Source organism: Polypterus senegalus, chromosome 1, assembly GCF_016835505.1.
Source record: "Polypterus senegalus isolate Bchr_013 chromosome 1, ASM1683550v1, whole genome shotgun sequence".
Taxonomy (NCBI): domain Eukaryota; kingdom Metazoa; phylum Chordata; class Cladistia; order Polypteriformes; family Polypteridae; genus Polypterus; species Polypterus senegalus.
Window position 1 is genome coordinate 22,362,057 of NC_053154.1, and position 27,879 is coordinate 22,389,935.

Here is a 27,879-nt window from a genome sequence, read left to right on the forward strand (position 1 = left end):
GTGATGAGTGAGTCAGTAGTATTTGGCTTTTATATACATAGATTATTATCACAAAGCTGTATTAAGAAACATTGCCATATAAACTTAAATGCTACTGCAAAACATACAGGTATATGTGTGTGCTAATATAAAAGCCCATGAACACAGACAGCAGTGCTGTTAAGTCATGGCACACAGCTTCCCAGTGGTCTGACAGAGGCCAAGTCACTGCTTATGTCATGGCACATGTTCAGGAAAAAAGTCCCCTAACTTTCAATAAGCCAGTATAGTGTTCATACTAACTAATATCTAAATACATTGTGCTTTAATTTTATTGCCTAAGGTATTGATGCCTCTAAATGCCATTTAATTGCTTACATGTTTTATACGCAATGTAAAAGAAAGACAAAACGAGTATAAAGGTTTGGGGTTTCTGGACCCGTATACTGTAAAAATAGTTGAAATATGCAGAAAAATAACAGTCAAAGTCAGTATGCATTTGCACCATACAGTTGACATTAAAACATGGCGGAGTGGGAAAATTTATGAGGAGGGACCGGAAGTAGAGAGGTATGCTGGGAAGGAGCCGAGATGGATGGTGGGATTGCTGATGTCATCGGGAGTTGACAGAGGAAGGGCGGAAGTAGCAATGCGTGGGTATTGATTCAGGCAGATTCATGGCGGCGGTGCGTCTTTCTTTCTGCAGGAAACAAAGAGAGAAAGGTTAGTACCCCGTCATTCCCTTCTGGCATACGAGTTCACGTTACCGTTTATGTCCGTCCGCGGCCCCCTACTCGCACGTGCATGACAGCAGCTTTATCCCTTTACTTACACAGGCATGCCGTTTGTTTCGTCTTCTATCAGTAAAAAGCTCTGCTCTTGCGTTATTCAAAACAAAGCTTGCCTGCTTGACCTTGTCTCATCATCTCACACATCGACTCACAGAAACTCAAAACAAGGTAAGTAAAAAGGACAGGCAGGTAAGAGGCCTCTCTAACAAAATACATGGTTTCCTTTTAGAGCTGTATTAGGCCTAGGCTTTTCATAGCTAAGAGCACAAAAATTAATAATGCAGCGCATTGATCCTTGATCAAAATTCTCAACAGAACCTGCTTTGTTCAACTTTAGCTGTTACTTTTCACTAACCCACAAGTCATCTGTGATGCCAAGATGGGACTGACAAACATATCACCATGACCAGGGTCATCTTGTGATTTATTAATTTTTGAGGCAGCCTAGCTTTGAAATCCCACCCACTGTGTTTTTTTTTACTTTCCCCCCAGCCACAAAACTTTCTTTTATTAGGTATAAAAATACATGATGTTCTGAAATGCAGATTCAGCCAGAGAGAGATAAGCCATGAACCCTTCAGGTCCTGACATGGAGAATAACAGCCGAGGTGTTTTCACTCCCGTTACTGTTGTTCAAATTGATGAAAATCCAATTCTGGTGAAAGATCACTTTTTATGGTCTCTGTGCAGTTTCCACTTCATGAATTACTGCTGCCTTGGACTGATTGCCTTATGGTATTCAATTAGAGTAAGTATTTTAAAATAAAACAGAGATTTTAAAATACCTGCTTTTAATGTGTATTTATCAAGAGAACTACTTTAATTAGATAGATACTTAATAATTAAATTGTTCACTCTGAGGTTGTATTAGAAAATATTGGATTTAATGTTATTATGTAGTGAATGTATCATGAAATGAATCAATTTATATATGTGGACTAATGGCAGTGGTTAGTGGTTAAGGCTTTGGACTTCAAATCCTGCTACTGACTCTGAGCAAGTCACTTCACCAAAAGAAAATGTAACTAATTGCATCTCTCAAATGTTGTAAGCCACCTTGGATAAAGACATCAGCCATTACTGTTGATCATAATCCTTTAAAATACCAAACTCACACATTTAAAAAAGACAACAACAGTAATTTGATAATAATAATAACACAGAGGGTGGCATGATGGCACAGTAGTTAACATCAATGCTTCACAGATACAGCACCTTATTTGCTATCTTGCGTGCTGCCATTGTTTGTGTGGAATTCTGCACATTCTCCATCATGGCTTCCTCTCAAAGACACGCATGTTAAGTTGATTGGACATTCTGCACCGATCCTGCATGAGTGTTGGGTGCTGGCTGCGTGAGTCACTCCTGAGATGGACTGACAGCCGTCCACTGTTGGTATTTAGTGCCCTATGTCCTATAAGGGTGGTATAGAGTTAGGTTCCCTGTACCCCTGAATTGGGTCAAGTGGGTTTGAAGTGGGTTATTACAATTGGCATTGTTTTAGTGCACAGATTCTTTATGTTTCATTTGAGACCATGTGTCTGTATTTTGTGTTACACTACTTGACTTAAAAAAATTAAGTAATTAAACAATTATTTAAAATTAAAATAGACATTTAAGACATGTGTTAATCTTTATTTATGAGTCCAATTTTGAATAATACATTTTTTATTTTAAAGATCTATTTTTATTTATTTATCCATCCATTTTCTGAACTATTTATCCAGAGGTGGGACACGGAGAACAATCTCTGCACAGGGTGCTAGTCCACTGCACAGTTAACACACACACACACATACACACACACACTAGAGTCAATCTGACATCGCTAATCCGCCTCTCCACATGAAGGCCTGGCTGATCCCTACGTGGAGTTTTGTATGTTCTCTCCATGTCTGTGTGGAGTTTTCACCAGGTGCTCTGGTTTCCTCACAGAGACATGCAGAATAGGCTTCTCTCTAATTAATGCATGTTTTAAATTACTGAAGTGACAAATTGAAATCGCGTTTTTATCATTACTCTTACTAGTAGTCGTCATTGGCTTTCTGTTCTATTATTATTAACAAATATTGTGATAGTAACAGTAATATAAATGGTTATTAATGGTGCTGATCTGAGACACCATGCTGCTTTAAATGTGTTTTAATTGGAATTCCTGAGTTTGTTGCTATTTGTCAGGAAGCTAATCATGCTGTCTGTGTATTGTTGAATACAATAAGTCCTAGTATTGGACTAGAGATTTAACAGAGACTTAAAGATGACTCTTAAAATGTAATCTATATGTAAGGACTCTTTTTCCATTACGTGTATATTTATGTTATTTCAGTGCAAAATGATTTATTTTTATGTAATATTATTGGCATGCCATTTATTCTTTCTTATTTTTATATGTTTCTCATTTGTTAGGTGCATTCGAATTTAATATTGTTTTTTATCAGGATGCTGCTGCTCCTGGAGTATGTGAATTTCCACTTGGGATTAATAAAGTATCTATCTATCTATCTATCTATCTATCTATCTATCTATCTATCTATCTATCTATCTATCTATCTATCTATCTATCTATCTATCTATCTATCTAAATTTAAAAATATTCCATACAAACAACTCAAGTTTTACAAGCATAGGTTCAAAGTAAAACAACCCCCAGCACCGAGAAAGAGAGCTAGGCCAGCAGAGTAAAACTTTAAGTTAATAAAAGTAAGTACATAGATAAATTAATAAATGAATAAAGATAAATGGAGTAAAAGAGGGGAGAGAACCTCAGTGCTTTAAAAGCTTATTCTAAAATGTTATTGATCAGATCCTGCCAGGTTTTAAAAAAGTTCTGCACAGATCCTCTAAGTGAGAATTCGATTTTTTCCAATTTCAAATAATATGTAACATCAACTACCACCTGACTTAGAATAGGAGAGTTAGGATTCTTCCACTTTAAGCCCCTCTGTGAGGCCACCAAACTCAACTGTTATGCAATTGCCCATGTCTGTCTGTCTGCCTGCCAATCTATCTGTCCAAATGAAACAACCCGGCCCCCCATGAACATATTTTATTGAAATGTGTCATTCATATTCTTTAAAGAAATTGTCGAGACAGTTAATTTTTTGTTGAGATAACAAACGGGACCTTACACATCTTTTAAAATTTCATGGAAAAACCTAGAAACATTCTGTGCTATTTCAGTTACAAAATAGTTTACTGTACCAGTTTTATCTATCACTGACTGATTGAGAGAGAGTTCATGCAGGACACTAAATTAAACTAGCGTGGCTTGAGCACAAGGAGAAATGAAGCAGTGCATCAGCACCTCAGTTCTCCTGTTACTTTAATGTGAAACAGGTATGATCTTCCTAAATATAAAGGTATAAAATGCAAGCAAGGAAAACAAACGCTGTCTATTTATATATGAATAAAGGACCCTGTGGCACCTAAGCCGGTATGCACATTTACTCAGTATGAACTACTAAACCAGCCTCACATCTCCATTATCTGCAGATTATAATAATTGACTATTTCACTGCCACTGTAATTTACTAGGGTGACCAGACGTGGCAGGGACAGATGCGATTTCACATTATGCGTCCCGATAAATAACTGAAAAATATCAAAATGTCCAGGTTTTAATGGCTACCCAGCTAATAAAGTTTTTTAGTGATGAAACAGTAGTCAGATTACATTTACAATAATATGTACTACACTTTGAGGGGGGAAACCCTCTTAATTAGGAACTTATGTTCAATCCGAGCAGTATGTCATTTATTCTTTCTTATTTTTTTCTATTTCTCATTTCTCAAATATGCAATTGTATTTAGTGCACAAAGCATCTATTGCAATAGCCTATGTCTTTCTATCTGTCTGTCCACATGAAACATGGACCTATTTTGTTGAAATGTGTCATGTTTATTCTTTAATTAAATTTATCACGACAATTCAATTTTATTCGAGATCACGCTGTACTCGGTTTTAAAATTTCTAAACTTCCAGTTGTAAAGAATTGCTGTATTTGCAAGCTCATCAATCTTAAAGCGAATAAACATTCTGTGTGACTTCAGTTACAAATTAGTTTATCAGTTTTAACTATCACTGACTGATTGAGAGAGAGTGTGTGTGGGACACTAAATTAAACTAGCGTGGCTTGAGCACAAGGAGAAGAGAAGCAGTGCATCCGCACCTCAGTTCTCCTGGTACTTTAACGTGAAACAGGTATGATCTTCCTAAATGTAAAAGTATAAAATACAAGCAAGGAACACAAAGTGTTATGTATCGGCGAATAAAGGACCCAGTGATATGTAAGCCATTATGCACATTTACACAGTATTAACTTTACATTAAACTAGCCTCACACCTCCATTATCTGCAAATTATAATAATTAACTATTTCACTGCCACTGTAATTTACTAGGGTGACCAGACGTGGCAGGGACAGAAGTGATTTCACATTATGTGTCCCGGTAAATAACCAAAAAATATCAAAATGTCCAGGTTTTAAAGGCTACCCATCTAATAAAGTTTTTTCGTGTTGAAACAGTAGTCAGATTACATTTACAATAATGTGTACTACACCTCAAAGGGGAAAACCCTCTTAATTAGGTACTTGTGTTCAATCTGAGAAGTATGACATTCATTCTTTCTTAGCTTTTTCTATTTCTCATTTATTATGTGCGATTGCATTTAGTGCACAAAGCACCTATTGCGATAGCCTATGTCTTTCTGTCTGTCTGTCCACATGAAATAACTCGGCCTCCCATGGAGCTATTTTGTTGAAATGTGTTATGCGTATTCTTTAATGAAATTTATCAAGACAGTTCTAATTTTTCCTCAAGATCGCGCTGTACTCGGTTTTAAAATTTCAAAAGTTCCAGTCGAAAAGAATTGCAGAATTTGCAAGCTCATCAATCTTAAAGGGAAGAAACATCCTGTGCAAGTTCAGCTATAAATTAGTTTACTGTATCAATTTTTCCTTGACGGCAGGCACATCAACTTGTACATTTTATATATTTTGCTGTTTTTACCCCTGAAAGCTACTACTGACAAGTTAATGACACACCAGCCAGTAGGAAGTTGCTATCACCGGCTGATTGAGTGTGCATGCGAATTAAACTTGTGCAAGAGAAACAATGCATAAGCACCTCAGCTCTCCTGATACTTTAACTCATAACAGGTTACTTTAATGATCTTCCTAAAATAAAAGTATAAAATGCAAGCAAGGAAAACAAATGCTGTCTATTTATATATGAATAAAGGACCCTGTGGCACATAAGCCGGTATGCACATTTACTCAGCATTAACTTTACACTAGCCAGCCTCACATCTCCATTATCTGCAGATTATAATGATTAACTATTTCACTGACACTATAATTTACTAGGGTGACCAGACGGGACAGGGACAGCCCTGATTTCATATTATGTGTCCAAATAAATAACTGAAAATTTTCAAAATGTCCCAAGTTTAACAGGCTCCCCGTTTAATAATAATAGCACAATACATTTACAACAACGCACTAGAAACTCAAAAAGGCGAACCTCGCTTAATTAGGAACTCTTAAATTTAAACAGCATCATGAGGAGGACCAAGAAGCAAACATAAACAGATGCTATACTGCCGTTTATTTGTTTCCACTTCAGGCACGATTCGTTTATTTGTGAGAGTGTTTGGTCTTTTGTCTTCTGCGCACTGATCCCTTTTTGATGATGATGATGATGAGCATTAAACAAATAAGGCATTATGTGTGAGCATACATGCTATACAAGTGTCCAGGTTTGGGACTTTAAAAATTTATTGACCCCATAATTAACCGTCAGAGTGCCACACTCGCTTGGTATCTATAATGGTCACTTGCTGTAATAAAGTTTACCCTTAACTTCTGTTATTTCCTAATATTTGCAACCACTGACTATTTTTGCAAGCCCCATTTCATAAAAATTGAAATGGCCAGACATGTTCAGGCAAAGAAAGAATTAATTATATTTTTCTTTATTATGTTTAAAGTATGTTAATTGATAATTACAAATGGTCACTGTGTCTGAATGGGGGATGTTTATGTGCGTGTGAGTTCTGTTCTGTTTTCAGCCTTTTACCCAGTCCTGGTGACAAAAGCCTGTGCCCCCCCAAAATCCTGAAATGGATTAAGAAGGTTCTAGAACTGACCTGCTAAAAACTGCTCTCAGTAAACATTTTGCCCAGTCCTCTTCACCAGAATTGCAGAGTCTTACTACCATACGATTTTCACCTGTTATGTGTGTTTGATTCTATTATACTATTTTCTGCTATCATGGGTTAAGATGATTTTAAAAAGAGTTTACCAAGTTAAGAGAAGTTAGATATAGAAAAGAAGGATAGAAAGGATAGAAAACCTGAGGAATTCATTAGAGGATAGGAGGGAAGAGGTGATGATTGTGAAAATCCACATCTCTTAAACACTGACCTCAGCAGGAGTCTGAAAATGAAACAGGAGAGAAGAAATAAAGAACTGGACATGCAATTACTGCAATGTTTGAGCCACGGACCATCAGAGATGGTAGATAGATAGATAGATAGATAGATAGATAGATAGATAGATAGATAGATAGATAGATAGATAGATAGATAGATAGATAGATAGATAGATAGATAGAACTTGAGCATATAATGAAAGCAACTACTGCATGGACAGATTAATAAAGGACAAAAATAATAATAATGTTAAAGAGGCTAATTTAACAGATAGATAGAACTTTATTTGACCCCCGAGCGAAATTTGGCTCCACTACACCTACTCACCATACCTTAATTTATGCCTGAGTTAGCCTTAGATGTCAAGGCAGATACGAAAGCTAGCATCCACCACTAAAGTTCTGAGCAGGCTCCTGTCAATCATGGAGAATCCACTGCATCCACTAAACAGGATCATCTCCAGACAGAGGAGCAGCTTCAGCAACAGACTTCTGTCACCGTCCTATCCTATCTATCTATCTTAAAGTATGGCAAAGTTGGCACAGTTCTGCTTACAGTCAATAAGAGCCAAGTGTATATCTTAAATGCACATGTTTTTCTCCTCTGTACTATATATAAAATTGTTCATCATTACACTTATAAAAGATTCCATTCTGGTTTATTATTTTAAGATATGGTATATTATATTTATGATATGTTTATTGTATTATGATGTTTCCTGATATAAAAGAAAAATAGTACAACAATTCCATACACATATTATAGACCGCAGCAGTCAGGAGACAAATCAAAAACAAGACAACAGAGGAAAGGTTGTGCATCAGATCATCAGATACCATCCAACTCCAGGAAACTTCTTTTCTTTAACATGCATAACTGTATGTTAACCAAAATTATTATTTCATATTGGGTGCCCATAGAAATGAAGAATAAGGAACATCAGCTTGTAATATAATTTTGCAGAACTGTGTTGTGATGTAGGAGACGACCATCATTTCTTTTTAGATAGACAGATAATGGAGGACCGTAGCATGCTGTATATATGAGGTGGCACAGTAGCTTAGTAGGAAGGAACACCACTTAAGGAGAACTTTCAGGGAAGTGAACACCAGAAAGGCAGCAAGTCCACGTGGAATTCCAAGATGTATTTTCAGTGTAATATTTAATCTCTCCTTAATCCAGTCTGTCATACTAACAAGCTTTAAAAGATCCACCTTTGTACCTGTACAAAAAAAGTAAATCCAACCTGTTTAAATTACTACTGTGTCATCACACTAACACCTACAGCATTAAAGTGTTACAAGTGGCTTGTTAAAAAGTACTCTTCTCTGCTTTACTCTGCCAAAGGAACTTTAGCCTTTACAGTTTGCATTTTACTCCAGACTGTAATGCCCTCACCTTGGTCCTACATACAGTAGTGGCCAACCTAGACAATGAGAGGGGAATGTATGAATGTTATTTATAGACAATATTTCCACACATACGTGTACATTTATATTAATTCACTTAGCAGATGCTTTTTCCAAAGCAACTTACAAAATAGTTCAACATTATCAAGTAAATTTATTTGTCCCCTGGGGAAGTTTAGCTTTTTACTGATGCTCTTTAAATAAATAAATACGTAAACTTAATAAATAAATAAATATTATTTATATTATAATTTTTATTATATAATTTATATATTATAAAATGTATTATAATTTATAACATATATATATATATATATATATTGTAAAAGGCGCTATATAGCGCCCGACCCGGCACAGACCACGCAGAGGCAACGTGTACAAAACACACAGGTTTTATTTTCTTCAGCCGTGGCACACGCCTTCCCCGTGTCCCACAGGCCCAACACAGTCCCAAACACAGTCCCAAAATGCAATCTTACAATTCTCCACCACTCCTCCCAGGCAAGCTTCGTCTCCTTCTTCCTCCCAACTCTGGCTCGCCGAGTGGTGGTGGCTGGGCCCTTTTATAGCCCACCCGGAAGCATTCCAGGTGATTAACCACCTGGTCCCGATTGCACCTCCGGGTGGGGCTGAAAGCTCGTCCAGCCGGGCTGTGGGAAGCAGGCAGCTCCCCCTAGCGGCCACGCCGGGCCCCAACCAAGCTGTGGAGGACTCCATCTCCCATGGAGCCCTGCGGGTGGTTGGGGAATCACCGACGGCCAGGGAGGCTGCCACCAAGCGTCCCGGGGGAGGTATTGGACTTCCCATGGCGGCTCCCCCGGAACATAAGCAACAGAGGCGTCCCTACCGGGCATGGGACCCGGCTGTCCTTCACAGTTCCCCTCCCTCAGATGAGGCTTGTGGGGATCATCGGCCTGCCCCGAGGGCCGGTCCTCTCCAGGACAGGAGTCGGCATCCTTGGCTCCACGGCTGCGCCCTGTAAAAACATAATGAACAGGTCTGGGGGTGCTGCAACGACGTCCCTGCCACTCGGACGTCCTCCATGGACAAACCCTCCAGACATGACCAGCGTGACCACAAGAAAAGCATAACCGACCCCCTCCAGCTCGACCCTTGCGGGAACGGAAGCAGGCAGGAAACTCCTGCCCCCTCGCCCACTCCGGGAGGGCTGGTGACGTGTCGCCCCTCCGCAGCGTAGCCCTCCTGCAGTGCCACACGAACGGGCTTACGCTGCACCTTGTCAGGAGTCCCCGACCTCTTTGTCCGGGTCCTCCTCTTCCTCTGGGGTGCAGTGCCGGTCTGGGTCCCCTTATGGGAAGAAGGGGACCCTGTGCCCTGCACCCCTTTAGACGACGCGAGACCGGTGCAGGCAGAGGGACGGGTTGTTCGGCAGCCAACATCCACCAGCTGCCTCTCCACACGTTCCTCTGCCACCGTATCGGTCCACACGGCGGCGTCTTGTGTAGTGGGCGGGGCGACCTGGCAAGCAGCACTGATCATATCCGCAGCCGTTGCGCTCCGCCCCCTTCCTCTACGGCCCAGGCTTCACCTACCTGAACCGCTGTGTCCTGCAGGCAGGAGGTTGCCGCCCCCCGTCTCTCCAGCCATTTAACAACGGCCGCCATCGGGGCGCCGATCTTCCTGTCCAAGTCCTCCTTCGTCTCCTGCAGGACCTGAAAAACCTTAACTAAGGACTGCAGAGGAAGGAGAACATGTTTCAACTCCTCTACAGCCCAAGAAAAGTTAATGCGTTCGGTCGGCGCTGGACTTGAAGTCCCCTTGTTTCCTCCCACCGACCGCGAGCCAACAAGACCCTGCGGACCCTCCGCAGGTCCGTTTGGGAGTCCGAGAGGCTCGGGAGAAGGTCCGTCACCCCGCCTGCGAACTGTCCTCGGCGGGCGGCTGACACACTCCCCTTTACCTGTTTCGGAGAGGAGCTCCTGCTCCTCTAGCTGAGCCACCGCATCGGGAAACTCCTCCGGTTCTCCTCCTCCGGCTCACTGGCCGCCCAAAGGGAAGACACAGCCCAGCCTCGCTCTCCCCGTCGCTCTCTGCGCCGTCACGCCACGAACAGCGGCCATCTGCCCACCAACAGGTGGTTCGTCCCTCGGGGTCCAGGAGGTAGGCTGACGCAAACGCGGAAAACCCTTCCCGTGGCCCTTCCCTCTTGAGCCCGTCACCTACCTCCGGTTGTGACCCGTGGAGCGGGCCGGCATGCCGGCGTCTGGAGGCTGGCTTCTGTGTCCGCCCGGCTTTCTTTTTCCCCATGGCGCGGTGCCTGTAGGTGGGTTTTTGCGGCCTCAGTTGCTCTGTGCTGTGCTGTGCTGCGCTGGCTTGCTTGCAGCTGCGAGCGCGTTCTCTCAGCGCTGTGCTGCGCGTGTCCGCCGGCAAGTCGTGCAGGCGCGTGCCTCGCGCTTCGGCCTCGGTGGCGCGCTCTCGTCGGGAGCGTGCCCTGCTGCAGTCCAAAGGCCGCTCTCAGCGCTGTACTCACAATAGAGCACGCTCTCTGCCTCGGGCGCGCTCGGCACTGCGGTGCGGTGTGCGCTCCTGCGCTGAGCTACACGTGCCCCCAGGTGTTGTGCCGGGCCGTTACACACAATTTTTATGCAGGTCCCGGTCCAAATGGACGGCCCGGTATCCTGCCGACTCGCCAGATGTAAAGGCGCTATATAGCGCCCGACCCGCACAGACCACGCAGAGGCAACGTGTACAAAACACACAGGTTTTATTTTCTTCAGCCGTGGGCACACGCCTTCCCCGTGTCCCACAGGCCCAACACAGTCCCAAACACAGTCCCAAAACGCAATCTTACAATTCTCCACCACTCCTCCCAGGCAAGCTTCGTCTCCTTCTTCCTCCCAACTCTGGCTCGCCGAGTGGTGGTGGCTGGGCCCTTTTATAGCCCACCCCGAAGCATTCCAGGTGATTAACCACCTGGTCCCGATTGCACCTCCGGGTGGGGCTGAAAGCTCGTCCAGCCGGGCTGTGGGAAGCAGGCAGCTCCCCCTAGCGGCCACGCCGGCCCCAACCAAGCTGTGGAGGACTCCATCTCCCATGGAGCCCTGCGGGTGGTTGGGGAATCACCGACGGCCAGGGAGGCTGCCACCAAGCGTCCCGGGGGAGGTATTGGACTTCCCATGGCGGCTCCCCCGGAACATAAGCAACAGAGGCGTCCCTACCGGGCATGGGACCCGGCTGTCCTTCACAATATATATATATATATATATATATATATTACTGCGGTAGGCTGTTGCCCTGCCCAGGGTTTGTTTCCTGCCTTGTGCCCTGTGTTGGCTGGGATTGGCTCCAGCAGACCCCCATAACCCTGTAGTTAGGATATAGCGGGTTGGATAATGGATGGATATATATATTATAATTTATATTATATTTAGATAGATAGATAGATTGATACTGTAGATAATTTATTAATCCCAAGGGGAAATTCACATAATCCAGCAGCATTATACTGATACAAAGAAACAATATTAAATTAAATAGTAATAAAAATGAAAAAAATAAAAATAAAATTAATGTTAGCATTTACTCCCCCGGGTGGAATTGAAGAGTCGCATAGTGTGGGGGAGGAACGATCTCCTCAGTCTGTCAGTGGAGCAGGACGGTGACAAAAGTCTGTCACTGAAGCTACTCCTCTGTCTGGAGAAGACACTGTTCAGTGGATGCAGTGGATTCTTCATGATAGACAGGAGTTTGCTTAGTGCCTGTCGCTCTGCCACGGATGTTAAACTGTCCAACTTTACTCCTACAATAGAGCCTGCCTTCTTAACAAGTTTGTCCAGGCGTGAGGCGTCTTTCATCTTTATGCTGCCACCCCAGCACACCATTGCATAGAAGAGTGCACTCGCCACAACCGTCTGGTAAAACATCTGCAGCATCTTACTGCAGATGTTGAAGGATGCCAACCTTCTCAGAAAGTATAGTCTGCTCTGACCTTTCTTACATAGAGCATCAGTATTGGCAGTCCAGTCCAACTTGTCATCCAGCTGCACTCCCAGATATTTATAGGTCTGCACCCTCTGCACACAGTCACCTCTGATGATCACAGGGTCCATGAGGGGCCTAGGCCTCCTAAAATCCACCACCAGCTCCTTGGTCTTGCTGGTGTTAAGGTGTAAGTGGTTTGAGTCGCACCATTTAACAAAGTCTTTGATTAACTTTCTGTACTCATCCTCCTGCCCACTCCTGATGCAGCCCACAATAGCAGTGTCATCAGCGAACTTTTGCACGTGGCAGGACTCCGAGTCATATTGGAAGTCTGATGTATATAGACTGAACAGGACCGGAGAAAGTACAGTCCCCTGAGGCGCCCCTGTATTGCTGAACACAATGTCAGACCTGCAGTTCCCAAGACGCACATACTGAGGTCTGTCTGTAAGATAGTCCACAATCCATGCCACCAGGTGTGAGTATATATATATTTTAATAGCCGTCCTCCCCCACGACTCTTCCCACGTAGAAGTGAAACAGGCTCCCTACTCTTGACGTCACGTTTCCCTCTCCCCTCGGCCCACAATCTCTGTCTCAGATTAGCCCGAATATTTCGCTCTTGCAATCAAACTGTGATTCTTAGTGTGATGATAGAAAAAAATCAACCGGAATGTTCAACGAGATTATAGAAAAAAACCCGCTCTAAATCCGTTAAGTAGTTCTTTTATGCTTTTGTCCCCAAGGGGAAAGTAAAACTTTACAGAAGCTCAAGAAAAAATACAAATAAAATGAAAAACCAGCAACAACAACCCCACCAACACCCATACAAACATAAGAGAGCAGAGCTACTGCTGTCAATAACATGATACTCAGACCATCCAAATGTACCATACACTTACAGAGATGGTCAGACCAGGTCCAGATACAGTGAATATACTGTATGTATGTGTAATTTGAAGTGAAGTTCACAAATTCTTCCCATGTCTGCATAGGTTGCTCATTTGAACTCATGCAGGTTATGTTAACTGGTTGCTCCTGGGGCTTGTAGGGTGTGATACCAGGCTCTAAAACCCCAGACACAACTAGATTAACCCAGTCAAATGTTCAAATAAATGTTATTTTATTCAAAAAAGTACCTTTCCACATTTCTACTTCTAATAGCGCAATCACAGTTACAGTGACAATTCCAGTTTTCAATTCCTTTTATCCTCCAATATCCTCCAGGTAAGTCTTGTCCACCACCTCCCAGCTCCAACTGCCAGATTGAGGTGAAATGGCTTCTTTTATGCTGGGCCCCTTCCAGTGCCACAGCATTGCATGATGTAGATTCTTCAGAGTTAGGGAGAATGCCCCGAAGCAGCGATAACCCTCATCATCAGCACGCCCTGACAGCACCCAATGTTCTCCAACAGGGCCGCCCATCAGCATTACATCTTCAATGCTTTGTAGGTGTGCAAATTGAGATTCCATTACAGGGATTGCTGCCACCCAGTATAATGTGGGAATACATTGCCTCAGGAGGCAGTCTTCCTCTTTCCTTCTGTTATTATGGCCCCCCAGCTGGGAAAGGTGCCATTTTGTAACCCACTGGGATGTTTATCCATCCACATCCTTCCATAATGGCTTCCAGGCCAGGTAGGAAAATATCCATTTCAGCTGGGATACCAGCCCACCAGAGTCATCTGTGATTGGCCAGGTATGAATGTGGGTGTATTCATAAGTGTGCCCTGTGCTGGACTGGCATTGTATCCACCAGTTTCTGCCTTTTACCCAGTGATGTCAGGAAAGACTCTTGTCTGCCACTCGTAATCTAAAATGGCATGCTATTCCATCATCAGCACCCTCATAATCACTCTCACACTGGCTTACTCATGCAATACATGACCAATTTTAAACTTTTATGTTTTAAAGTGTTATTTTTTTCTTCTTTATTCAACAGTCCAGAGATGAGAAAGTGGCAAGGAACCTACAGCTAGCAAGAATGCATGGAGAAAAAGCAAAATGCATTAATATCACTATCTTGGTCTTAATAGGTGCTACCATTTTGATTGCAATTATTGCAAATGTTTGTGTAGCTCTTTTGATGTCCAGAAGTTAAAATAAAATAATGTCAGGTAAGTTATAAATCAACCTTTTGTACTATTTTATAAGAAACGATAATAAATTAACTTTCTGTAATCTTATTCAAATTTATATATATTAGCCATCCCCCGCAACTTCACCCACACATTAGTGAAACAGGATAGTGAGAAGGGCACTGCCCAGCTCTCTAATCCTCCCGTCATGCTCACCCTCCCCTCGGCCCACAGCCTCTGTCTCGGATTAGTGCAAATATATCGCTGCTGCAAGTGAACTGGTATAGTACACAACCCGAGGCTGGCACATGAGCGAGGAGGGTACCACCCTCCCATCGGCCCGCTGTGTCTCTCTCGGATTTGCGCATAAATCAGTACCACAAGTGAACTATGATAATTAGCGCAATGACAGAAGTCGCAAAATAAACCAGAATGTTCAAGCAAATTATAGAAAAAAAAGATCTAAATCCGTTCAGTACTTCTCTCGTTCGCTAACTAAGCGGAGTTAAGGTTACGCCCTGAGGCAGATGCGTGAGTGAGGAGGGCCCCGCTCCTTTCCTCTCGGCCTGCTGTGTGTTTCTTAGATTTGCGCGAATAAATCGGTACCACAAGCAAACTATGATACTTAGTGCGATGGGAGAGTCACAAAATCAACTGAATGTTCAAGCAAATTCTGGAAAAAAAAACAGATCTAAATACATCAAGTAGTTCTCTTGTGAAAGCGGACAGACATACAAATGGGTCTAAAAAACTATAAGAAATTTCGCGCTTGGACCACGAACTTTTTTAAAACCGTTTCTTAGCAAACACTTATGGGCCAAGAGTAACCTGCATTCCAAATTTCAAGTCCCAAGTCCTCATGGTATTTTGCCTGAAGATTTGTCGGGAGATTTCATGATGAGTGAGTCAGTGGTATTTGGCTTTTATTTAATATATATATGACTTAATGAAAATAATACAGATTAATTAAATTGAATATATTTTACTGCACATGCATAACATTCACATTTTCTTTTTTTGATATATAGTGACTGGGATACCCCTATGTGCCACCATGACTTGGAAGAAAAGTTACCAAAACAAAGTCTTATTAGTAATAATAAAACATGTTCTGGTTCTGCTGGAGGGTCTCCAGGGAAAGCTGCACATGAGGCATCCTTACATCATGCCTGAACCACCTCTTCTTGACCCACACGAGCAATGAATCTACTCTGAGGCTCTTCCAAATTAGCCCAGCTACATGAAGAATGCTCATTTTGCCACCGCTCAATTTGAACAAGAGCCCGAGCACTTGAGCATCTCTACTGAGGGAAGTTTATCCCCTTATCTAGTGAGAACAATCCACTCTTTTCTGAGAGAGACGCATTACCTTAGTCTTGGAGATAATGATCCTCATCCCAGCTGCTAACACAGTCAGATCTGCATAAAGCAACGATGCACAGTGGACATCCTCCCATCCTCAGCTATGCCTTGATATCCTGTCAATGAAAACCACAAACAGGAGTGGTGATAAGACAGAGTCCAGCACCGACAATGAATGAGAGTCAGACATAGCGCACACTGCATTTACTGTACATAGGAAATGAATAGCACAGAAGAGCAGCCCTGTTACCCCATATTCATGCAGCGCATGCCACAACACATGCTGAGGGAATGGGTCAAATGCTTTTTCTACAAGACATATGTAGATGGACATTTTTATATATATATATTTTCATCGCAAATGACAGGTAAATTATAGGCATGTGGGTGCTGAATAGTACAAAAAAGCATATAAAGATGTAGACAAATTTATTTGCGTCCTTACAACTCATTAAAAAATGCTATCTGACCATTGAAAACTGATTAAATGAAAAGCAATTGTTCTGTGTATAACTGTAGGCCTTTTGAAAAAACATGGAGTATAGCAAAGAAAGTGTGAAAAGAGATCAAGTATTGATTATTTTACAAAGTTAGAACCCCTAGAAAAGATCACAAATAACTGGATTCAAGTGAATTTTCAAACTGGCCTTTTGTTATGAATTCTTATCACGCATGTTTCCAATTGTGCAATCAGACATTCACCCTATTAAAATGAAGAAAAGTCATCACCCTGCTGTTTGGTGTCATCATGTGTTCCACAATAAATTTGAACCACAGAAAGCAAAGGAGAGAGTTGTCTGAGGAAATCAGAAAGAAAATGACAGATAAGCATGTTAAAGGAAAAGACTAGAAGACCATCTCCAAGCAGCATGTTGTTCCTGTGTCAAGAGTTACAGAGTATAATTGTCACTCTATTATAAAAGAAAATCTTGAAACGAGACGAGTCTATTGCCAAGAGATTTTTTCAAGTCCCGCCCTCCTCTCAACCATTTCCGGTTAACAGCCCATGCACACGGTACCCTTCATGTGAATGCTTTTGTCAGACACAGTTCTTGCGCTCTCACCTCTTATACATTTTTATGTTTTCCTCACTTGAAGTTCCCAGTAAAAGAAGACTTATTATGTCCAAATCTTATTGAAGAATTTTATCCTGAAGGTTTATCAACAGAAGAAATGAGCACACATGCAATCCTAGCACTGAGAAACAAAGTTAAACGAATGAACGTGAAAATTGTCGATCGGTTACATGGCAGATTGGTTAAATGTGTATCAATAGACTATGCTGAAAAAGTTGGTGGTGATGGTGCAAAAGATGAAAACATCAACTTACAATATCCCGTAGAATATCTACAACTGTTAACACCATCCAGTCTTCCAACTGGCCAAAGTACTGTTGAAAGAAGAATGTATCGTAATGTTATTGAGTAATTTATGTATGAGTGATGGTCAAACATGTAAGAGTGGTGGAGAGAATGGGCCCCCTTTTTCTGGGAGGAAATGTGAAGTTTTCAACTGTAAATATCGGTGGTGAATGCTGAGCTAAGATGGAGCAGGGACAGGCCTTTGTCAAACAGGTATGATGGACAGAGTGGAGTCTGGCACTCATTAGGCTGGGAAATATTGGTGGAATTAATAAGAGGCAGGATGAAGAGAGTGGAATGTTGAGAGTCAGAGGAGGATGAATAACGGGTTGCATGATAAGAACTGTAATAAAAGTAAGGTTTGCCCAACACTGGATCTTATTCTGTCTGAAGTGAGTCTGTGTGTTGTACAATAAAGCTGCCTTCTGCCACCTGTCCTTAGACTCCAAATGCCATCTTTGGGGCTGAGGGTGCCCGCTTCTCTGCTTTGACGAGTGAAATTTGCTAAAATACATATTGACAAGCCACCATGCTTCTGGTAGAATGCTCTTTGGACAGATGAGAGAAAACTGGAGCATTTTGGAATGTTGCATCAATTCAAGCTTTCAAAGAAAAGAACACCATGCCTACTATTAAAAAATGAAGGAGGCTCTATTGCCTTTAGTCTGTGCGGGAATGATGAAATCTCAAGACATTCTGGAGCAAAACATACTGCCAAGTGTCATAAAGCTCTGTCTCAGTCACAGACCATGGATCCTCCAACAGGATAAGGAGCCAAAATACACCGCTAAAATCAAACAAGAGTGATTAAGATTACAACTTTAGAATATTCTGAACTGGCCTTCAATGAGACTTGATTTGAATCCATTCAAGTATCTATGTAAAGAACTGAAACATGCAATTTAGAGAAAACCCTTCAAACCTGATGAACCTGGTGCAGTTTGCTCAGGACTAAACGACCTGTGGACAGGAGCAGGAGTCTCATGGGGAGTGACAGGAATCACTTGTGTGCAGTGTTTTGAAACTCTATAGGTTATGCAACCAAATGTTAGGTGAAGCGTCCCATCATTTCTGTCCACGCCATTTTTATTTGTGTTATTATTTAAAATATCCTGTTAAATCAAAACTCTAAAGCAATTTCTGTGTGTTTTAAAATACTAGGGGGCTTTGCCCCCTGCTTGCTTCGCTCGCCCACCAGGCCTTCCCCGCCCACCTGCGCTACACGCCAACCACTTCGCATCTCTGCCACTCGCATTGTGAAGAGGGGGGCTGAACGCACCCCAAGGAGATGCGATTGCTCCTCCTACACCCTCCCTTTAAACGGTGATACAATGGGAAACACATGCAGTTGTGTTTTTTACCTTCTCTTTGCTCAATCAGCTGCTGGATTGCTGCTGCTGCTGTGCCACGTGATCTGCATTTCGCAAGACGCACTTCTGTCATATAACCTATGTCCATATATTCGATCTCTTTTCGCTTTTACCTTTTCATCAATATCACATAGAATTTTGATTCCGTGTTTGGAATTACATCGTGACAACGCAATGTATAACTGCCCGTGAGTGAATATCGTTTCTTTCAGAAATGTGTCTGATATAACCACGCAGAACTTTTCCAAATCTCTTTGCATAAGCTCTTGTCGTCTCACGGGACGTGAAAGTCAATCATAAAATCAAACCCCTTTCAAAAATACAACACCTACATTTTTTTTAACATCTCCTTGCATCCTTCAATCTCGCACCAGTTTATCAGACACATCGAATTTTGTCGCAGCTACACAGTTACCAATTTTTTTCGCCACTTCAATAACATTTAATTTATTCATATTTTCTTCTGAACTAACGCTCCACCGTAGATAAGGGATACGATAATGGTGTATGAGGATATGAGATACAAAAAACACTAAACAGTGCAAACGTATCTTTGGAATAGTTTGGGTATCACTGTGTGGTCACGTAGGCACAATACATAGAAAAAAAAAAGAAGGCAGTGCGCTCCGTGGTTACTCTCTCAGGTGGGCGTTAACATATCATAATCTCTTGGACCAATAGCGGGAGTTTTCCACATTCGACTTATATGACCGACATTATGAAATACCGGAAATTATACGGTAAAATCAAGCCCCGACTTATCCGCGGGAGAACTTAAATGTGAGTATATACGGTATTTATGAGATAATTGTAGGTTCTTCTACTTTAATGGCAGGGTACCGACAAATTTATCCACGCCTGTAAACTTTCACAAATTAACACACATAAAATATGTGGAAGATGTTTAGGTATTAATGTGTTCAAAAATAAGCATTTATGCTACCTACTGGAACTAATAATGTATTTTAAACAGATATGTCCTTACTTTTTCTGTGTAGAGTCACTGAGTGTCTATAAGATAGCAAAAGGATTTATGACTTCTTGTTTCTTTTTCTTAATCAATAGGGAGAAGCAGAAGATCATACTGAGGAAAGTAAATTGTCAACGTCTGCCATGTCTGCAGATGTGAAATGTGAAGAGATCTGCTTTTAAATGTATTATATAAAAAAAAAAAAAATACATAAACAACCATTATTATGTGCTTTGCTTTCTCAGAATTACGTTTTCTAATTTCTGTAATCTTAATCAGCTGTAATAATTATCACCAGCACTTTGGTAATGTGAGAAATGCGATGTGAATTAAAATGGTATTATTAATTCATTATTGTTTGTTTTTTTTATTTAAGTAAGCAATTTAAAGATTTCTAGAAAATAGAACAAAAAAATAAGGGGATGTGAATTCAAGATAAAATGACAGTATGTCTTCTTCATTCAGACAGCTGAAAATATCTGCAACAAATGAAGAAAGTCATGGAAAGTTACAGAAGACTAGCTATGTTAAAGACAGGCAGCAGAATACATTTAAAAATATTTCATATCTCTTGCCCAGCATGTGTTGCAGGCACCGTCTGGCAGCACCAGTGCAACAAGTGTATGATTCTGAAATCCAGGAGAATTAAAAACAGTGAAGGCCGGAGACACAAACAGCACATGCTTTTCATGTTCTGAGTTACGTTCTGAAAAATGGAATCTGCGCAGCTAATAAAGATCCACAGCTCTCTTGCTGGAAATTCCCTAGTTCTCTTTCTTAACTTTTAGTAATCGCCTAAAAAGTTTAAAAGTTCTTTGTTGTGGATCACTGGCTCATCCAAATTGGCAATCTCTAGTGTTACTGATTATAGATAGACGTGATTGAATTATAGACCTCCAGCATTAATTCAAGTGGCTTAACAATAATATTGTTTAGGAATATTATTGCTCCCCCTATTTTCAGGGGCTCAAAAGTATTTGGACAAAATAGCTAAATCACAAATTTAAGGATTATTTTCAATATGTGGTTGAAATCACTTTGCAGTCAATGACTCCCTGACATCTGGAGCCCATTGTCTTCTTCAAGTGCTGGGATTCCACCCTAGTGAGGGTTTGCCAGGCCTTTACTGCAGCCATCTTCAGGTGTTGCTTGTTTGTTGGACTTTCTACCTTCAGTTTTGTCTTCAGCAAGTGAAATGCATGTCTATCTGGGTTTAGGTCAGTTGATTGAATTGATCATTGAAGAATATTCCACTTCTTGAGTTGAAAAGTACTTGGTTTGATTTAGTACTATGTTTTAGCTCATTGTCCATCTGTACCACAAAGTGTCATCCTATCAGTTTTGCAGCATTTGTCTGAATCTGAGCAGACAGTATAGCACCCTGGACACTTCACAAATCATCCTGCTACTTCTGCTAACATTCCTATCATCAATAAACAGCAGGGATCCACTTCCGTTCCCTGCCATGCATGGTCTGGCCATAACACTGCCTCCACCATGTTTCATATATGATGTGGTATTCATCAGATTATGAGCAATATCTTCTCTTCTCCATACTCTTCTTTTTCCAACATTCTGGTATACATGCATTTTAGATTCCTTTGTTTGAAGAAAATTGTTCCAGAACAGGATAGTCTTTTAAAAAATGTTTTCTAGCAAAGCCGAATCTGTCCTTCTTATCTTTGAAGCTTACAAGTGAATTGTCCTTTGTGGTAAACCCTATGTCTTTATTTTCATGAAGTGTTCTCTTGAGTGTAGATTTCGGCAATGATAGGCCTACCTTAGAGAAAGTGTTGTTGATTTGGCTAAATGTTGTGAAAGGGTTCTTCTTCACCAACGACAGAATTCTGTGATCATCAGGCACAGTTGTCCAGACCTTCTGGTGTTGCTGAGTTCACCAGTGTGTTCCTTCTCTTTAAGAATCTGACCACTACAGGTGTTTCTACTATCTCTCTAAAGGGTTTTTTGTTTTCTCAGCTTAGTGACGGACTGTATTTACTTACATGGACAGCTCTTTGAACCTGATGTTGAGAGTTCACAGTGACAGCGTCCAAATGCAAATTCCAAACTTGGAACCAACTCCAGACCTTTTACCTGCTTAATAGTTAGTGAAATGAAGAAGGAACTGCTCACACCTGGCTATGGGATGGCTTGTCAGTCAAATGTCCAAAGACATTTGAGTCCCTGGAAATGGAGGAGCTATGCAGAAAAAGGCAGTCATTCCTTAACAGCTCATAAGATTTTTTTGTTAAACCCTTCAATTAGAGCTGAAAGTCTACACTTCAGTCACATAATGATTGCTTTATTATTAAATCCATTGTGGTGGTGAACAGAACCAAAATTAAGAAAATTGTGTCAATGTCCAAATCTATCTATCTATCTATCTATCTATCTATCTATCTATCTATCTATCTATCTATCTATCTCTTATAAATTATAATAAATTTTATATAATATAAATTATATAATAAAAAATTATAATATAGATAATATTTATTTATTCATTATTTATTTGTTTATAAAGTTTATTTCTGCTGTGGGATGGCGCCCTGCTCGGGGTTTATTTCCTGCCTTGAGGCCTGTGCTTCCTGGGATTGGCTCCAGCAGACCCTCATGACCCTGTAGTTAGGATATAGTGGGTGGGATAATGGATGGATGGAAGTTTATGTATTTACTTATTTAAAGAGCATCAGTAAAAAGCTAAACTTCCCCCAGGGGACAAATATGTTTAGTCGATAATGTTGAACTATTTTGTAAGTTGCTTTTGTAAGTCGCTTTGGAAAAAGAATCTGCTAAGCAAATTAATATAAATGTACGTGTATGTTTGGAAATATTGTCTATAAATAACATTCATACATTCCCCTCTCATTGTTCAGGTTGGCCACTACTGTATGTAGGATCAAGGTGAGGGCATTGCGGTCTGGAGTAAAATAAAAAACTGTAAAGGCTAAAAGTTCCTTTGGCAGAGAAGAGTACTTTTTAACAAGCCACTTGTAACACTTCAGTACTGTAGGTGTTAGTGTGATGACACAGTAGTCATTTAGACAGGTTGGATTTACTTTTTTAATACAGGGACAAAGGTGGATCTTTCAAAGCTTGTTGGTATGGCAGTCTGGATTAAGGAGAGATTAAATAGTACAATGAAAACACATCCTGGAATTCCATGTGGACTTGCTGCCTTTCTGGTGTTCACTTTCCTGAAAGTTCTCCTTAAGTGGTGTTCCTTCCTACTTAGCTACTGTGACACCTCATATATACAGCATGCTATGGTCCTCCTCTATCTGTCCATCTAAAAAGAAATGATGGTCCTCTCCTACATCATAACACAGTTCTACAAAATTATATTACAAGCTGATGTTCCTTATTCTTCATTTCTATGGGCACCCAATATGAAATAATGGTTTTGGTTAGCAGACAGTTATGCATGTTAAAGAAAAGAAGTTTCCTGGAGTTGGATGGTATCTGATGATCTGATGCACAACCTTTCCTCTGTTGTCTTGTTTGTGATTTGTCTCCTGACTTCTGCGGTCTATAAAATGTGTATGGAATTATTGTACCATTTTTCTTTTTATTCATTTATATCATGAAACATCATAATAAATAAACATATTATAAATATAATATACCTTGACATATAATAAACCAGAATGGAACCTTTTATAGGTATAATGATGAAGAATTTTATATATAGTACAGAGGAGAAAAACACGTGCATTTTAGATATGCGCTGGCTGCTTTTGACTGTAAGCAGACCTGCTTTACAAGAAGTGCAGCAAGTGGTTTACCATCCTGCGCCAACTTTACCCTACTTTAGTGGTGAACGCTAGCTTTCGCTTCTGCCTTGACATCAAAGGCTAAATCAGGCATAAATGAAGGTATGGTGAGTAGGTGTAGTGGAGCCAAATTCGGGGGTCAAATAAACTTGTATCTGTCTGTTAGATTAGCCTCTGTTATATTATTATTATTATTGTCCTTTATTAATCTATGCATGCAATAGTTGCTCTCATTCTATGCTAAAGTTTTATCTATCTATCTATCTATCTATCTATCTATCTATCATATAGTGCCTTTCATCTATCTATCTATCTATCTATCTATCTATCTATCTATCTATCTATCTATCTATCTATCTATCTATCTATCTATCTATCTATCTATCTATCTATCTATCTATCTATCTAAAATACTTCTTTAAAATGCTACATTTCTCCTTGTGGACAAACCAAGTTCCAAAGTACTATTTAAGAAGCATGTCCTGGTCAGTGGAGTGTTATCCTGGCAGCATCCAGGCACCCCAATAAGTCCACCCATCCAGACTACAGCTCCCATGCTGCTCTGCGGGTGCACAAGTGACAGATCCACCAGAATGATGCTGGTGCCCAGCATACAGAGAAAACACTTGTCTCTGGGAGCCTCCCTTCCACTATCCATCAGATATGATGGCCTTCTGCCTGGATAAGGAACCGCCATCCATCCAAGTCAGGACGCCAGCCTGACCTTTCCTTTTATAATAATATTTACATGTTAAGCAGTGTTTTAGCAGTGACCAATATCAATTCTTTTTGTTCAAAGTGCAAGAGTATGCTATGGATAATTGTTGTATTGTCTGAGACTTTGCAGTGATCTATCTATCTATCTATCTATCTATCTATCTATCTATCTATCTATCTATCTATCTATCTATCTATCTATCTATGTGTGCTGTTTATTTATTCATATGTTTATCTTCTGCCACTCTAATTTATTTATTTTCTGTATTTTTATACATCCCCACAATGGTGGCACAGGAGTTTCTCTATGTCCTTGCAGTGTATGTGACAATAATAATCATTAATCAAATCTCTAATCTAAATTGATTATCTTTGGGGTGCAGCCTTATCATTAGCATTAGAAAACTACACAATGTCATCATGACTTCAAGTTTTATGGCTCGGGTGGTTGGGAATTCGATAAGTCATTCATTCTCTAGCATGAACACCTCCACCTAGTTTGGAGTGTGTGTAGGACACTTCATTTATGTTTACTTCTTTGGCTGACACTTTCACCCAAGGAGACGTACAACATTCGAGATACAATTGGTTCCATTTGTTTTGCTGTTGCAAATAGAGCACAAGGCACGTCAAATGACTTGTTTAGGGTCGCACAGCATCAGTGGCCGGATTTGATTCCACAACCTCAGGGTTTGTCATAACTGACACTTTTAATGCATCAGGAACTGTGCAATTCAGGACTGCATGACTGATTGTCCTTACATTCTCTGCCAAAATACTGAGAGCTGTATATTATTATGATCACTTGACCCTGCACACCCTCAATTCTATCCTGGTTATTACAAAATACTAAATCTAGCCACACTTCCTTCCGCATTGGTGTTTTAAGAAACAGTCAATGATCCTGTCTAAAAATGTCTACTCTTGTATTCCACTCTCTGCAAGCTAAGCACAGTTAATTTTCAGGTAATAAAGTCCCCCATGACTAGAATATTCCACTCAAACCTGCCTTTTCAATGTTATTAAAAAGTTGTGCATTTAAAAAACTGTCTGCTTTCAGGGGTCTATATCACACTCCTAAAATAAGGCCTCTTCCTTTAATGCTTTCTAGCCAAATCCAGACGTACTCACTAAGATGTGGTTCATCACCCAACTAAAAAGGCAGGCATTTAAATTTTATTTGATATGAATTAATTTTCTTTTTTTTTCAATCTTTCCTAAAAGTGTGTCACCATCTGTGTTATACTCATCTCTGCTATTTTTTCAATTTTTTTATTGCTGTAAAATCATAATTATGCTCAGCTACAAAGAAGTCACTTAATATTCCTGGCATTCAAGGAAGAAATGTTTAACATGTTACGTATTTTACTTTAGCACATAAATTACTTTAGCATTAAATTACTATGCGTTGTTACACACACGCGCATGGGACACAGCTAAAGGGCTCGAATGAAGGTAATTCCATTCCGGACCTGGGGGTGGCGGAGCGCACTAACTCTTTCTCTCTTTCTTCTGCAGACCAATTATGGAAAATTCCAGCTGACCCTGATGATGCATCTTCCAGTTTCGGGCCTGGTGACCTCACTTCCTCTTCCCAACTTTAAAACTGCCATTTTGTCTCTGAACTTAATTTTTACAAAATGATTTCACTGCTTATACCTGAACTCAACTTCCATTATACAGGGTGTCTACCCCAAACCTATTTGTGGCATTTGTCTTTTTGTTTAGGCAGTGTATTTGCTTTAATGCTGCTGTTCTTCTCTTTGGTGGTGCAGTGGTAGCGCTGCTGCCTCACAGTAAGTAGACCAGGATTCATGAGTTGGGTCCACCCTGCATGTAGTTTGCTTGTTCACCCCAAGTCTGTGTGGGTTTCCTCCCACATTCCAAAGGCATGCAGGCTGTTGTTACTGGCAATTTGAAATTGGCCATAGTGTGTGGTTGGGGTTAATATGACTGTTTGTGTTAGCCCTGCAATAGACAGCTTCACTCTCCAGCATTTGTTCCTGCCTTGTGCCCTTTGCTATCTGGGATACGCTCCAGCACCCCTCATGGCCCTGCTCAGTACTAAGCGGGTTAGAAAATGACTAACTAACTGTTCTTCTCTTCCTGTGAAGTGGCTTGTCCAAAACTCCCTGCCACCTCCATTCTCTAGTATGAGTAATCCTCGACAAGCCTACTCATACACCACTCCACCACATTGGTGCCCCTTCAGATCAGACACAACCTGTCATAGTGGAGCATGTCCCATCTGTTGTGGAAGGAGTCATAATGCCTCATCGGCCTTAATAAATGGACATGTGATAGTGTGTGTGTGTCTGTGAATCGGTGTTTCCACATACAGTAGATGCTATGTCTTTGTAATAAGTCATTTGGAATGGGATTAGAAAAAGATGGGCTAATGTTTGTGAGACACCATCTGTTGGAATGAAAAATGCAGTGCTTATTGTTAAATGCATTACAAAATACATTCCAATAGATGGTGCACTGCAAGCATTAATGCTAAATACATCTGACTGAGAGTAACTGCTGGGCAGACAGACATCAGCTTATCCACCTTAATAAAAGGACAAGTGTGTGTGTGTCTGTGTCCATCTATTTGCTATGACTCAGTTATATGCCATTTGGTATGGGTTTCATAAAAGCAGTGGTAATATCTGTGATGCGCCATCTGTCAAAGTGACAGAATACAAAGCATTTTATTATTACACGCATTACAAAGAGCATTCCAATAGATGGTGCAATGCAAACGTTAACACTGAATACATCCAACAGAAAGTGACTGCTAGACAGACAGACATCAGCTTATCTACTTTAACAGATGGACAAGTCTTTGGGTATCTGTGTGTCCATCTGGTTGCTGTGTCTCAGTTATGTGTCATTTGGTATGGGATTCATAAAAGCAGTGGTAATGTTTGTGATGCACCATCTGTTGGAATGAAAAATGCAATGCATTTTGTTATTACATGCATTACTACAAAATATATTTCAATAGAGGGTGCACTGCAACCTTAGATTTCAATCTGTCTTGGACAGGTAGCACAGCTGGTAAATTTTAAGCTAGCTGTTTGTAAAATTGTAAGCCAGCAGCTGTAATATACAAAGCATGGCAACAAGGTGACGCATGTGTGCTTTCCAGACTAAGACAAAAATGACAAAAAATGTAAGAAATATAACCTCTTTCATAATAGAGCTTACAGACAACATATAGACGATGGTTATGGACAACATTTTCAACTTGCTTTCTCGAAGTGTTCCTGATAGAGAGATTGATGCTCACATTTTAGGGTGCACCTCCCAGCATGCACTAGGGCTCCTATTTTGGGATGTTAACAGAGAAGAAAGATACATGTGTGTTTGTTATTTCATTGTAGTTATTTCCTGAAGTAGTTATAATAATTGCAACAACTAAAAGTTTCTAATGTACCAAATGAGTCATGAAGTGTGTATTGATGACCAGAGGCGGGTTCACTTGTGTTTGACTTGCATTGCATGATTGTTATACGGTTAAGATGTAAAGTCATTTAAAGTGTACTGTTTAGTGTTTATGTGTTGGGAATGTGCTTTAGTATTACTTTCATGGAGCACTATTCATTCAAAAATAGTTTATGTTGTTACATTAATGTACTTTACTATAAGTTTGTTAATACTGTTTATTGATAAACTTTATTGATTTGGACTTCATACTGCTGCTAAGC

General features: G+C 40.6%; 1 long non-coding RNA gene across 3 annotated transcripts; it reads left to right on the forward strand.

Moving 5' to 3' along the window:
* The first annotated feature begins 601 nt into the window (after window positions 1-601).
* Window positions 602-20,045, forward strand: LOC120523345. Of its 3 annotated transcripts, none has more exons than XR_005632597.1 (5): window positions 625-702; window positions 816-938; window positions 1,263-1,518; window positions 14,496-14,670; window positions 19,790-20,045. It is a non-coding gene; the product is annotated as an uncharacterized LOC120523345 (long non-coding RNA). The 3 variants fall into 3 exon arrangements; XR_005632598.1 differs by lacking the exon at window positions 19,790-20,045 and adding an exon at window positions 15,660-16,024; XR_005632599.1 differs by lacking the exon at window positions 1,263-1,518 and having other exon boundaries at window positions 602-702.
* Window positions 20,046-27,879: the final 7,834 nt, after the last annotated feature.